Here is a 15,657-nt window from a genome sequence, read left to right as displayed (position 1 = left end):
AAAAAAAAAAAAAAAAGTGTCAAGCCCGGTGTAGTGATGTCGAATTACTCACCTCGGTATATTCCCACAGAGCGCAGGATTCAAACCCAGAGCGCATAAAGACAGCGCTGAGATCAAAGAGAGAAACGGGGGTGCAGGCCCTTTAAGAGGAGCAGAGCGGGGAGGGCTGTGCATCCATAAAAGATGAGTTTATTCAGTGGCCATGCTAAGACATGGTTAGGAGCGCCTCTGCACTCCGGCGTGCTCTCGCAGCATCCCAGTCCGACCGATCGAACGCTGGCCGAGGCATGGACGCGCCGACAATAAAGGGATAAAACTGGACGGGGAAGCGAGAGGAAGCGGCGGCGGCGGCGGCACAAGAGTGAATGGGGAAGAAAGAAGAGGTTTAAAGAAGATCAGAGGGAAAGTGACGGTGCAGTAGAGGACAGTAAACAGGTGCATCAAGGCGGAGAATGGGCAATTCCTCCTTCCCAGGCATGTCCCCTCTCTCTCCGTCCATTCTGTAGTTGCAGGTATTTTTTCTAACTTGAGTGCCTTTCTCTGACGGGAAACTACTGCTGTTTACCTCCTCCTCTTCTTCTTTATTTTTTAAAAAATTCAGTGTCTGTGTCTTTGCATGTTTCTGGACTTTACAGAGCACTTTTTCCAACATCTTCCAGAGCAGCTGCAGTGCGTGGAAAAAAAAAAAAAAAGCTATGTGGGACACCGTGTTTAAAGCTGTTTGAGTTCTGATTGACTCTGTCCTCTTGGAATAATCAGTTTAAAGTGCTGCAGTGTTTCAGGAGCAGATCGGAGACGCGTTTTTTTTTTTTTTTTGGTGCAGATATCGACGGGTCGGAGTGGCTGGCGGTCCGTCAGAAATGGATTAGAGGTGCATTTGGGTGCGGATATCGATGGGTCGGAGCGTCTGGGAGCATCGGGGGGTGTTTGTGCGTCTGCTGGTGTCGGTTGCGTCTGGCAGCGGCTCTTGTTTACTGGCTGTGCGGATGGGAGTCTGTTGATGTTCTGGCTCCGAGCGCCTGGCATCTGGGGCAGCGTGAAAGAGGGCTATTGATAGATTTACAGAGGCTGGTCAGAGAGGAAGGGGTGGAAACAGCCACACAGGGAAGACGGCTGCATCTTAATGTTTGGAAATACAGAAGCCAGCTGTGAAGAGATTAGAAAAAAACAAAACCAACACATTTGCATAGTAAACATATTTACCACAGTTTCATCCTCGGGTGGGTGGAGGGAACCGGTTAGCCGAGTCCTCAGCATCTGTTTGCATTCAAGTCACACAAGCCGCATTAACGTTTAATTGTCTTGTCGAATTTGAGGCAAATCTTTGAAATGCAATGCAAATGAGGCGCTGCTTTGAAGCGAAACAACTTGGCTGCGTACGTCGTCAGAAGGTGGCGGTATACGCTGCGTGACTAATGGCGCACAAGAACGTGGACGCAAAACCAGATGTTTGCTAACTGCTAAAAAAAAAAAAGCCTTTAGGAAAAAGATGAAAACTTGCGCCAAATATAAAAGAAAAAGCTGGTGTCGGACATGTTTTAACGAAACAAACAGTTGATCAGTAATTTGAGTTAAACTTATCAGAAAAGGTCTTTCTATCTCCAGTGAAGCACGTTGGCGCTTACATAGAAAAGGTAAAACTCACCTCAAGTGAGTGTAAAACCCTTTTTGGCTGTTTTTAACGGAATGCTTAAAATATAGGTTATGGAAGCACAAATATTCATCCTGTTACAATCCAGTGTTGCTGCAGACCAAACATGGCTGCCAACGACGTAGCTAACATTAAACTCTGCTTTTTCTGTTGCTGTTGACAGATACCAGCTGACATGGAAGAATTATCGCAGATTTCCAGATTTAAAGGAATTTTATCCATTTTTTACGTACAAATGGTCAAAGATATGTTCATTTCTTCTTCTGTGCGTTTTTTTTTTAGCAGTTTGCTGCTGTTTTTGCTTTGGGTTTGTCTACGAAGTTTGCCAAGTTTAGTTTGATCGCTACAAAAGCAGTTCATGCAAACAAGCTTCATTTAAATGGTTTTAACTTTAGCTAGGTTCTACAAAGCGCTTCACAGTGCGTTTCTCATGCAAACACCAATGGTGGCAGAGCTTTCATGCAGAGTGTTCAGCTACCATTGGGGGCAACGTTGGTTCAGGGTCTTGCCTGGGATTGAACTTTACAATTTGTGGACAACCTGCTCAACCTCCTGAGCCACGCTGAAGCTACTCCTTTTGAATTCTTTGGTGACATTTCAGAAGTTTAGTTTTAAATTTGCTCGACGGTTGTGTGTGTGGTGGTTTTAATGTTGTGGTTAGTTGGTGTAAAGCAGCGGTTTGCTGTCCTGCAGGCACCTGTAGCTTCATAGATAGTCGTACAGTTTAACCTGTCGGCTAGTCACGTATTTGATCGTGAGTGAGTCGAGTTATTTTTGGGAGTAACCTTGTAATACTTGAAATATTCACCTCCCAGTTTACAGGTGTGTCGTGAACCAACAGGGCTAATGGAGTTTATCAGCTGTGTTGCGTTTTTCCTGAAACTCACCTGTGTTTTGCATAATTTGCAAAAAATCTAAATTTGAGAACATCTCAGTGATGGTTAAAAGATAACGATGGCTGTTGATCCTGTTTGCTCCGATACAGAAACGGGTCACCAAATGTTAGCGCTGAAGCTCAGTGTTGTTTCTGATCTTCCACTAACAGCGGATGTGTTTGTAAAGTCTGGCTTTGGATGCGACACTTGCTGGATCAGTTTATCGTTGGGTTTCATGGGATTTACCGGTTTTCTTTGTGTTGCTCTGTTTGGCAGCTTTTTTAACTGTAGTAACTGATGGACTTTTGTTCATCCAGGTGATAACATCTGGATAAATGACCTGCTGGCTTCTTCTAAGATGATTTTTCAGAAAACATTTACCTCTGTGATTTAAATTCAAGCGTAATGCCTTAATCCATATTGACTTACATGATTTCCTCTCTGCGTCACGTCACTCTGCACAAATATTTACTGTTTCTGACTCTTGTTTGAGATGTTTTCTGTCATTTTGTGTCTCATTTATGGTGTTTCATGTCTCTTTGGGACCGTTTTGTGTCCTGGTTGTCTGATTATTGTTATATTGTCTCACTTTTTGGTTGTTTTGCATCTCGTCGTTATTGATTTGTTAATATTTAATATCTCTTTGGGACAATTTTGTTTTGTCTCTGTCGTTTTGTGTCTGATTTTTGTCGTTTTGTGTGTCATTTTCTCTTGATATCTCATTTGTAGCTCATTTTTTGTCATTTCAAAACACATTTGTGTCATTTTGTGTCTCAATTTTGTCTTTTTTTTGTGTTTTTTCATGTCTCATTGGTACAGTTTTGTCATTTTGGGTGTCCTTTTTGTTATTTTGTCTTGTTTTGTGACTATCTGTGTCTCATTTCTGCAGGTTTTTTTGTCTTGTTTTTCTCATTTTCTCTCGTTTATGTTGTCTCGTCTCTTTGCGTCTCTCTCATTTAGTCTTGCTTGTGGCGTTGTGCATCCATTTTTGTCATTTTCTTCTTGCTTGTGGGTCTCTGTCATTCTTGTTTTTTGCCGTGAGAAAGCATCAGATTTTACAGTTTTGAACCGCGTTAATCTTTGCGAAAACACTTATCTCTGATGTAAATTTAACCATAATGCATGAGAGGCGGAAGCTGCTGACTGCAGGCTGGCAGAGAGCAAAATGGAGTCTTCACTATCTTTAATCTGTATTGATTTACATGATTTCCTTCCCTCCTCACTTCACTCTGCACAAATCTGTGTCGGAGCAGGAGAAGACTCGTGTCTCTTGAACACGCTGGCAGACAGGATTTGAAAAACACCAGCTATCTTTAAAAATTCACCGCAGTTCGATATGAGCCTTGTCACATTGTGCGTGCCGTCTCACTCGGAAATCGCTGAGAGGATTAAATCTGAAGTGAGCGTTTTTTCTTTCCCACCCCCCCTTTTTTTTTCCTTTTTTTATGAAACACCAACTATACAGTCGCCCTTGAACATCTCAAACTTATCTCTCTTTGTGCCGCTCGGCTGTGTGAGTCGCGTCACCTCGATGACAGGGCAGAGCCTCCCCGACGCCCCGGGGGGGTTCTGCAGGCCCGGGCGGAGGTGGCGGGGCTGACGGAGCTCGCTGGAATCGGAGGCGACTGGGGAGCTAAAGAGACGGAGCTGGAGGATCTGTCAGAGAGCTGACGAGCAGCAGCCAAACAGCACTTTTCCCATGTCAGCCTGATCAAACTTGTTGACATCTGGAAGAAGACGGAAGGCAGCCGGAGAAAGGCGGGAGGAGATGAAGGGCAGCGCGAGGAAGCTGCAGCGCCGACATCACAGCGCTGATTGATGCGGTTGCCACGGAGCCACCAGGTGAGGAAGAGCCGACTGTAATATTGACTCGGGCTTGTCGGTTCTCCTGAGAGCGGCTCTGCACTCTGACACTCGGAGATCTGTTGCTGCTTTTTCATCCTTGATGTTTCTTCTTTTGGCTTCTTTTTTGCGAGTGAAAACAACATTTTTGAGAAAATTTGGTTTCAAACTCTGAGACTGCAGCTCTCTGCGCCAAAGGCTTTATCTTCTTCTGCGCGACGGCTTAAAGGAACGTCTTCTTTTTAAAAAGTTAAATCTCCTCCAATCTGCTGCAAACATTTCCGACAGACGAAGCTGCAACGCTTAATGGATCAGTTGTCAACTATTACATTATTCACCAACTGTTTTGATAGTTGCTTAACAGATTTGAGTATAAAAACAGTCAAATCTGACTCTTAAATGTGAATATTTTCTGGTTTCGTTTCTCTTATGACTTGAATATCTTCAGGTTGTGAACGAAACAAGACATTTGTCATCTTGGGAAACACTGATGGACATTTTTCACCATTTTCTGATGTTTTATGAACCAAACAACTAAACAAAAACATTCTAATTTCTCTGATTAATCAATTAGTTGTCAGCTATTAGATTGTCCGCAAACTGTTTTGATAGTCGGTTAATACATTTGAGCAGATTTTTAATTAATCATGTCTGATTCTAGCTTCTTAAATGTGAATATTTTCTCCTTTATGACTGTAAAGAGAATATCTTTGGGTTGTGGACAAAACAACACTGATTTTTCACCATTTTCTCATATTTTATGGACACAAACAACTAATCAAAAAGTAGTTTTGAATAAGAAAACGAGTCTAATTTCTCTGATTTATGGATTAGTTGTCGACTATTATATTAATCACCGACTGTTAATAGGTTTAAATACATTGTTAAGGAGAAAACTAGTATAGTTGTTTTAATTCTCGCTTCTGATTCTGGATGTCTTGTTTCTTTCCTCCTCTGTGACAATAAACTGAACATCTTTGAGCCTGGAAACACTGCTTGACATTTGACCATTTCCAGACATTTATTAGACCAAATAACTGACTGATAATTCATTTTTGAGTGATTTTTTTTAAACAGAAAAAAAATTCTCAATTTTAAGCTTCCTAAATATCTTCTCGTCTGTTTCCTCCTCTGTGATAGTGACCAGAATATCTTCGGATTGTGGAAAAAGCGAGACATTTGTCAACATTTTCTGTCATTTTATAAACCGAGCAGCTAATCGATTACCTGAGGAAAATAACAACAGGTGAATAAATCATGAAGCTAGTCAACAGTTGCAGCCCTGATGAACAGACGAGCTTTATCCCCCGGCTTCATCTTCCTTCTTTGCTGAAAATATGATTTGTTTTTGCCATCGATTACTTATTTATTTCACTAATTTACAATTAATCATGAATAAATGTGTTGAAAAACAACATATATTCCAGTTTAGCATTGATTAAAGACAAGACTCTGTATACTGACCTAGACATGTATGCATGTATATATCAGTCTGGTTTTAGCAATTTACACGACAACACAACACCTGTGTGTTACAGAAGCACTCATCCTGCATCTTTACTGTCTTTATTGTTAGTTGGTGAAACCGTCTGATTGTTAGTTTCAAGAATTGACAGATTATTCAGGATGGTTGTTAGTTGCAGCTGTAATTGTGTTGTTGTGTAGCAGCAGCGGCAGCAGCAGCAGACTCCAAAAACAAGAGTTGTTTGTGTGCACGCTGGCTTTTCAAACCGTGTGCAGAGCTTTAAAACCGGCGTAGTTGTAGGAGTGAGCAGCGTGAAGATGAGATCAGCCTCCGTCTCGGTATAGATTCGTCTTTGTTTGAAGCGAGAGTCGCTCCTGTGACAATTTGCTTCTGAGTGGAGTGCAGGCTGAGAGCATCACCTGTGGAGCTGGCAGGGAGTCGGTTTCCTTCTCAAGGACGCCGCCTACGACTGAGCTCCAGCAACTCTGCTCTCTGCCTCGCTTTATTGATGTAAGATGATCTATATAGACTGCATTGTCTTTGTGGAGGACTTTGAGGGAGGATGAAGACGAGGTTTCCAGCCGGTGAAAAGTGTATAATTAAACAACCTTGGCCTTCCCTTTCAGATGAAACATTTATGGCACATCGCAGCAAAGTGTTATTAACTATAAATGTCAGCTAATTCAGCCCTGGCAGCCCGGTGAGGCTGACCCAGGATGATCGTGGCAGGCTGTCTTACATTTCCTGTAACTCATTCGCCGAAGCCTTTAGAATTGCTTTGAGAGCTCATCAAAAACCTCTTCGGCAAGGTTCAAGACGTTTGAGCGGCGAGTTCACGATCAGCGACTTCTTTTTTTTTTTTTTACTAGACTGCGCTCAGGATGAAGATGCACTTCTGCTCCTGGAAGCTGCGTCGGCTTAAAAAGCTCGCAAAAAGCTTGTCGCGTTGTTTCCAGGCCACTCTCAGAGCAGCTTTCCATCCACTTTAAAATTTTACCGACTTGACCTGCTTCGGGCCTCTGGCTGCAGCTGACTTTTATCTCTTGTGAGCTTTTCTCAGACTCTAGCAGCACATATGTGCTTTAAATCTGGTTTTTCCTATAAAAAAAAACAAACTCCATTTTATGCATTAAACTTGTGTGAGGACGTGAGAACAGACTAGAGGATCACCTTCATGGGAGATTTTGCTGTTACTGGATGCTGATGTCGTGTTGCTCAGGAGCTTTGTTCTTACAAGAAAGTCTAAAACTAATCATACTCGTGCTTGATGTTGATTTAGGCTTTATAGAGTAAGTGCAATGAAATGCAAAGGGACCGTTCATCAAGGTTGGGCAATAACGAACAGATTAAAAATGATAAGGAGGTGGCGAACGTGATGCTAAAATGCAGGAAATTGCAGAAAAAACCCCCCAAAACCCCAGTAAGACATTGGGTTGAAAGTGTTAATTATGGATTTGACCTATTTCTACTTTCTTTTCATACATTTTTACATAAAATCTTTGTCCGAAATGATTCATACTGCTGGAAATTGCTCTAGACTTTTGGGAAAATGCAGCTTCTAGACCATTAAAAAGCGTCCTGGTTGTTCCAGAGCATTCAAACAACATGACAATAACTGGTGGAGTCGCTCTTAAGTCCGTTACGGTTGAAGCTAAAGAACCTGTTGAGCTTCTGCACTGTGGCTGCTAACGAGGCAAGAGAAGGCTATGAAGTCGTATCTCAAAGGTTGTAGTAGGAAGACAAAAGTCACCCAAGAAGAATCCAGGAATTGGTATCAACATCATCCCGATGAGTGTGAGCAGGTCTGGTTGCAACAGTGCTGGACTCCATGAAGACGAAGGAGGACTAAGCTTCTTGAAAATGATTTTACACAAAGAAATGAGAAGAATTCAACCCCGAGAACTCCATCGACGAGGTCAAACATGGAGAGAACGTGATGTTTTGGAGGAGCCTTGATTGTTGGAGACAACATCAGACAGTCTGCAGAACAACTTCCAACAAGTCAGCGATCTGAACCTTGCAGCCAAAGTGGTGAAGAAACGAACAGAAAACAATCTGAAGATGTTGGAGTCCAGAATCTGTGGAGGAACCTGAAGACCAGAGCGATGAAGAGGAAGATTCAGCCTCCAAGAGCTGCAGATCATCACAGAGAGGAACTAAATCCCACTAAAGACATGAAGAAACACTGTGGTGGCAAATAAAGGCTCAGAAAATGTCATTTTTAGTAAAACAAAAAAAAACAACTGAGTGTATCGACAAACACAATGTCTAAAGCTGCCTTTTATCTTTTATTTATTTGCTTATGTTATTTCCAGCCAGAGGAAACCTATTGATCTGGAAATAAAAACACTATCAATCAACATTTTGGATGGATTTAAGTCATTGCTGAGCTTAACAGTATGTAAAGACAAATTATACGGAATACACTCGAGGATGCAAAAGGAAAAAAAACGACAATCTCACAGTTGAAACCAGGAAAGGCAGATGAAAGTGAAGCAGTGTTTTGTTTTCGTCGGAGTCTGTGTCATCAGTATTTTTGTCTTCCGGCCTCCAAAAAGCGGCGCGGAAGAAAAATGGTTGAGAATAAAGCCGAGGAAGCCGTCTCCTGGAAGAGACGCCGGGTTGCCTCTCCGTTATAAATCAGCTTAATTGCAAACTGCCGTGTCACATTTTTCCTCCGCAGCAGCGGCAGCAGCAGCCGTTACTGTTTTCCTCTGCTACTGACAGTCGCTGGACACAAAGTGCTGATAATGACCCGAGGTCTGCTAATGTGGGCTCCTCTGGAAAACTCTCGTCTCGACGCCTTTGCACCGGCGAAGGGCTGCACGAAAGACGACGCCATGCATCGCTGCGTTGGCATTAATTACACACGTTATCTTTCAGGTGCCTTTTAAACGACGCATGTAGGCGCCTGCTGTGATTATCGTTAGTCAGTGGGGACGTGATAGATTCCTGCAGAGTGTTTGTCCCTGAGCTGCAGGAGTGACAGCGCTGACAGAGCATGATCTGCAGCTTTTTAATGGTTCTGCATGTTCCTGCGTGGAGCTGCACCACATTAGAGGAGGCGTTTTTCTTTCTGCCCACCGGTGCCTCAAACACGATGAATTCTTCTTTTTTTGTGCTTTACGGGGCAGAAAGTGGAGGCTAAACGAGCACGAGGAGAGGGGTGTTTCCTGACATCAAAGGTGCAAACGGAGAGATTAAGCGCAGAAAGACGCCAGCTGCGTCAGGAAGCGTGGTGACATTTAGATCGCACGGCGCTCATTTTAGGATTAGATCCTCGGGAGACGTCGAAGGATGGAGTCACGCAGCAGAGGGCTGTTGTTGAAGTGGCCGTCAACACTGGTTCAAAGCACCGTTAAAAACACGAGCACCTGTCGAAGTTTTGGGAAGAAAAGTAGAAAACTTTGAAGTGTGGGCTCATTATCTCAGGTGGTTTGTGTGTTGTTGCTGCATGTGGTTGTAATTGATTGCTGGACCTGTGCTTCGACACCGCGGTGCAATTAGGCCATCAACTTTCCCATCTTATCTTTGGCATTTTATAATAATAATAATTGATTAATATGGAACCTTTGACAATCAAAACATGCAAACACAGAAACAATCAAGCAATAAGGAGACAAGGCGGAGCAGTCAGATAAAATGATTAATAGAAATGATGATAATAAGTTAAACCAATAATTAGAGGGACTCGGTTCCACCAGTTCTGTCAGGAGGAACGGGCCAGAATTCATCAGACTAACCAGAACGTTTGACCCAAGTCATGCAGTTTAAAGGCGACGCTACCAGATACTGAGGAGACGTATGTACCGTAAATTCTGGACTATAAGCACCTACTTTTTTCACACGCTGTGAACAATGATGCGGCTAATTTGTGAATTTTTACGAATTTGACACTGAGAGTGACGACAAAAGAGAGACTGAGGAAGTGACGAAGTGATTCTGAGGCTGTTCAACTCCTGAAGACACTGAAGAAGACGACTTTAGTGGTTTTAGTGCAGGAGGAAGATGAAGATAGCGATCAATGACTTCTCCTGGTAGGCTGCTGTAGGTTTTATTTTCTTAACAAGCCGTGTTACAGGAACTGTTCAGAAGAAAAGCATTTACGTATTTGTGTACGTCACTGGTACGGATTTAATCAAAGGTTGAAAAAATCTTTCTTATAGACAAGTGCAGCCTGTAGATGTACAAAACTGGTTTTCGTTTTAAACTTAGTGGATGTGGCTTATATTCAGGTGCCTCAATAGTCCGGAAATTATGGTAAACTTCTGACTTTAAAGACAGTAATAAAAAATTATCTCTCTCATTCTTCTGGCGTTTAGCAAATAGAAATAATGTCGGTAATCCTGACTGACCTGAAACAAGAAACGTTTAGTCTGATTTAATGTCAGATAGTGAGAAAAAAAAAAGCAAAAAAACCAGTGCATGTAAACTTCCGGTTTCAGCTGTAAATACAGCACAATAAATACAGTAATTCACAAAAAAGAAAGTCAATAAAAGTGGTTTTGCAGACGTGTTTTAACCAAACAACTGAAGCAAACCATACATGCAAACATCAGCTGAGATGGACTCGGTGTGTTTTAAATGTCAGTCTATTTCTACTTTTTTTTTGGGTCCTCTGCTCCTTTAATTGGGGTTAATTATCTAAGACGCCATGTTGTTGGCTTGGAGTCCAGTTATTGTAATAAATCTGAGACTTTGAGAGCTTTACAGAGCAGCTAAATCCTTCGTCACTGTAGTTGTTCTACGTTTCCTTACAGTCGCTAAATAAACAGAAGAAGTATATGAGGAGGATTACAGTCCACTCCTGTAGTGTTCTGACCCGGGTTCAGCTTCACCTGCCAGGACGTCGTGTCGACACAGTGGTTCCCTTTCAGTTAATTAAGAGTCCATGTTCGAACTGAGAACCAGGAGCCAGAACAACTAACCCGACCCGGGTTGTTCTGGACACGACAGGTACACGATGGACCAGCGTGAGGTTGTTGGGTTACCGGGACACCGTGTTTATCATGAATTAATCTGCTCAAGTGCTTTAAACGTGTGCTTTCAGGCTTTTCTCTGTCATGTCGTAGAAAAGCTGCGTCCTTCTCGCTAAATGTCAGCGTCTTCCAGCCTGAACGTGTCTTCAGGCTTTCACCAGCGTTGAGCCACTTATGAACGTATTCAGATGTGACGTCGGGCTCTTTGTTGGTCCGTAGGTGTTGACATTTAGACGATAAAGTCACTCTGCGTATTGTGTGATTATGGGAGCGTTCTTTAGACTCTGCAAGTGGATTTTCAGAAACGATGAGTTTGACGTGGTGTAGGATAAAAAAGATTTTAGAAAAGCAGCGTTACAAGTCAAATGAACAGCAGGAGTTGCAAGGCTGAAGGATTATAAGTAATAGAAAGTATTAGATGATATGAATAAGGCAGAAAGTGTTTGAGAATGTGCAAAAAAATGTTGTGAGGAAAAGACCTGCTAGTCATATCTACTGCAGAAAAACTAAATACTGCCGTGTCAGTTTATCCAATACGCGATCTGGTCACCTTCTACTTTTTTTAAATTTTAATGCATGAAGCTACACAGTGGGAAATGTGCAGGTAGGTAGCCATAAACTTCAACAAAAATTTAAAAAAAAAACACCTTGCATCATGGATACTTGAAGTATGTTAAAAACAGTAGAATGCTGTAATGTTAAAAACTGTAAAAATGGTTAAAAACAAAAACAAAAAACAACAAAACAACAAATATCTAAAATATGAATATAAATAATAATAAAAATATATGTCAAATTACACAGCTTTATTGTACTTGAAACGATGGAGTAGTGAGAGCATCAAATTACAAAAACAAATCAATAAAAGAATAAAATAAAAGTTGAAATAAAAAGGATAAATAAAATTTAAAAAAATAGTGTGGTATATAAAGCAATGTAATAAAGTAGAAAGATAAAGACAAATAAAATAACAATTATTTTTATTAAAAAAAAAATTATTTGTAATCATTTAAAAAAAAAACGTATTTTTAAAATTCATTTCCACTTTTATTTTATTCTTTTATTGATTTATTTTTGTAATTTGGCACTCTCACTACTCCGTATAAATCAGCAAAAATCAAAATGAATAAATAAATAAATACAAAATATATAAATAAACTGTAAAAATACGGATTTTTGATGTGGACATTATTTGCATTTTTTTTTTAAGTCAACCTGCAGATTTTCCATTTAATATACAAACTTAAAAAACTCAAATATCATAGTAAACATGTCTTTGTGGATGAAAATACAGTAAAAATATTGTTAGTTTACAGTCAAATATTGAAATTATTTGCCTGAAAATGAGCAGAATTGCATAGTTTCTGGTGTAAACAACAATAAATAATAATAATGATGTTGTTAAAGTCCTGTGCGTTAATCGAACCCGCTGATATATTCTGTATTTGTGTCGCCGACCTGCTTCTCCAAACTCTGAGCTTCTTTCCTCCTTTTTCTTTTTTTTTTCCGGCCTTCTCAGCACAAATGTCACTGCACATAACCGGTACGAGCTGCTGTTTGTCGTCCACGTTTGTTCTGGAGCAGCAGCAGCACTTGGTGTCGTTTCTGGCCGGTCCTTCAGAGGTTCCCTCCCGTAGCTTTTGTTCCGTCACCTCGGCGGCTCTTCATACTCGCCTGGACTCCTCCACTGCCTTCGCTCACTCATTAGCCCTCACTGCGACTGCTGGATTGACTTTGGCAAGTACGATTGGTTAAATGCCTCTTTAGCTCCCACCGGAGACTCTTAACAGGCAGCAGAGCTTTTTCTCACGGCGCAGGTTTCTACTTAAACAGCACAGGTGTAACTAATACCATTAACAGAAGCTGCGTTCCTGCCTGGCGTGTCCGACCGGCCTCCTGCTATTGTGTTTGCTGACTCACTGGAACGTAATGGAGCCGCCGTTAATGCTATTAGCTACACCTGTGCTGCTCCTGCTTTAACGGGGTCAAGAAGTCTGCCGTGAAAAAGGCTCTATTAACTCCTCTGATCCCCGCGATTATTTTATTAAAGCGGACAAAGAGTCTGTATCTGCTGGAGAAAGAGAAGTGTGCAGGAATCCACTTAAAAAGCCTCCTTTGAAGCGGCGCCACCGTCCCCCAGGTGTTGGACTCGGCAGCCAATCGGCTCCTCGGCCTGCAACTTGTCGCACCTCTCGAGAGCAGCATTTGTTGTTGTTGTTTCAGTCCCGAACCTGTTTCAAGCAGGAGTCTCCGGATGCCGGTTTTTTTTTTTTTTGCGGAGCCACATAAAAGCATGGCGAGCCTCAGGTGGCCTCCGTTGTAGCTTTAAGACGCCATAGGAGGGACATTCACAAGTGTCACGGGGATATGGATTTAGCGACGTGCGCTCGCTGGAGTGTGTGCAGATGTGTGTTGAGGTTACTTCAAGGTCTTCCTGCCGCTGTCACACATTCTGGTACAGCGAGTCTAATTTGACAACGCTCCCTGAAAGCCCCGAATCGCACATATTCATCTCCAGGTTTTTTTCTTTTTTCCTTCTACCAGCTGTAACGTTTTGTCCTTGATAAGGGATTGCTATGTCAGTGACATCTCGGCTAGAGAGGGGCCTATCAGATATCGTTACTGTCACACATCAGGGCACAGAGAAAGCAGAGAGGAGCAGGTAGAGTCTGTGTGCAAATGCAGGAAAGAAACCTCCGTGTGCTTCATTCGTTTGTGTGCATTTGCTCGTTTCATATATTTACAGTGACTCGTTGGTGCAGGATGAAACAACTCGGGGGAAATTGAGTCTTATTTGCTTAAATTGCAGGATTACGTAGCAGAGATATGCACTCTGCTTTGTCAACTTGCAGCACAGATGAACTGTTCTGAGACGTGACATTGAGTTCAGACACCAGGACCATGTGTTTGCTGGAGCTGGATGCAGGGTTTGTCCTGCTTACGGGAATGTTTTAGCGCCACCACGAGAGATTTTAGGGCAGCACGAAGGAAAAACTCACCGAAATATACATGTTTTCACCCAGTATTGTGAATTAAAGTTGTATTTACGCAAGTAGAATAGATATTTTTGTTAATAAATGCTGAAAAATGCGCAGATTTCGTGCATAATTAGCCCTCAAAGATTCATTCAGAGCCACAAAACAAAACCCCAAATGTAGTTTTTTTTCCTTCTTCTGTTATCAGACTTTCAACAACAACAAATACAACCTGGCACAGATATCAGGCAGATTTGTGCAAATAAGACATAACATTAAAGAGCAACTTCATGCGTTTAGAGCTGCACGACGACTTTAGTAACTGATTAATCACTCTGTGTGAAATGTGTCTCTGGTTCCTCGCTCATGTCGTCGTGCACATGTAAACCCTGCAAACTCTACATCTTGTGAATAAAGTTAAAAAATCTCCAAAATAGCGCATCAAAGCAGTCACACGGTCACATCACAGGAGAGCAAACGAGCTCCTCGATCTGTCGATAGAACATCGTCTCCTCTGAGGCTTCTCCGATTCACCGAGGGTTTTCTAACTTTATTTAAAAGACGCAGAGCGACAAGCAGCAGAGACACGTCGGTGGTGTGTGAATGTTTCGGTCTGTTGGCAGAATCCTGCACCACATGAGGGAACGTGACCAATTTGTTTGACCGTTTCAATCGGCGACACAAAGCTCGCTATGACGAGAGCAAACATGGATCTGAATGTCATCCAAAGCAAAAAAAACAACATTTTTTGGATCCCGTTGCCAGCGCTGGATCGTATGAGAGCGACTCCAAATGGGTTTTTCAAAATGATCCATTCCCCTTTTAAAAAAATCCCCTTTTGGGAGTCATTTTATTATTATTGTTGTTTTTTTCCAAAAGTGTAATAAAAGTGTCTCCTGTAGTTTTTCATATCATATTTTCTTCTGCAGTGTCAGTTTTTTTCTGATGCAGTCCAGCCTTCGTTCCAAAGATCTGATTTTTCTTTTCTATCCTTTAACGTTTATATTATTTATATATTTTCAAAGCATTAAACAAAACAAAAAAACCCTGAAAATCTGGCAGCAAGAAATATCTGTGAAATTCTTTTTTTTTTTAGTTAATTTAAAAACATTAAAATCATTTAATTTTACAATTACTTTACTAATTATTATTGTTATTGTTATTACAAATAAGTATTTGTGGAAATACAGATTTTTTGATGTGAACATTTTTACAGTCAGCATGCACTGATTTTACTAAATATTATTTGTAATTTAACAAAACAGGGAAAATCTCTAAAATAGCAGTTAAACAATTGTTTGCATTTGTGAAATTCTTAATATACATTTTATTCCTAATATACATTAATACATAATTTTTCTTCTTTTTCTGTGAAATAAATATATATATTTTATTTAAATATTGTAGAAAATCGTGGAAATTTGTGGACAAACAGTGTAAAAAAACAAATTATTTAAAAAAAAAAAGCAGCTTTACTTCTGTGGACATTATTTCCAGTGTGGGTCTGCTTTTTTTTTTTCTTTTTTACACTTTACATGTACATTTCTACTTTTTTCTTAGCTTTTTACTGCCTATTGTCTGGCATTTAACAAATAGAATATCTGTAAAATTTTTCACACCTTAATATTTTTTAATTCTTTTTAAATAACATTTTTTGGCTGATTTAAATACAATAAAAATGTGAAATTTTTACAGTCAAATGTTGTAAATGACTAATTACCGTTTGTAAAAAATACAGATTTTTGACATTGTTTGCAGTTTTTGTCTTGTTTTTTTATGGTTAACGTGTAAATTAATGCTTTGTTTAAAAATGATGTAATTTAGCAAAACAGGATAAATCTGTGACATAACAAACAGTAAATATAGATGA

This window comes from Stegastes partitus, unplaced genomic scaffold (assembly GCF_000690725.1).
Source record: "Stegastes partitus isolate 25-593 unplaced genomic scaffold, Stegastes_partitus-1.0.2 Scaffold746, whole genome shotgun sequence".
Lineage (NCBI taxonomy): Eukaryota > Metazoa > Chordata > Actinopteri > Pomacentridae > Stegastes > Stegastes partitus.
This window is presented reverse-complemented; position numbering follows the sequence as displayed.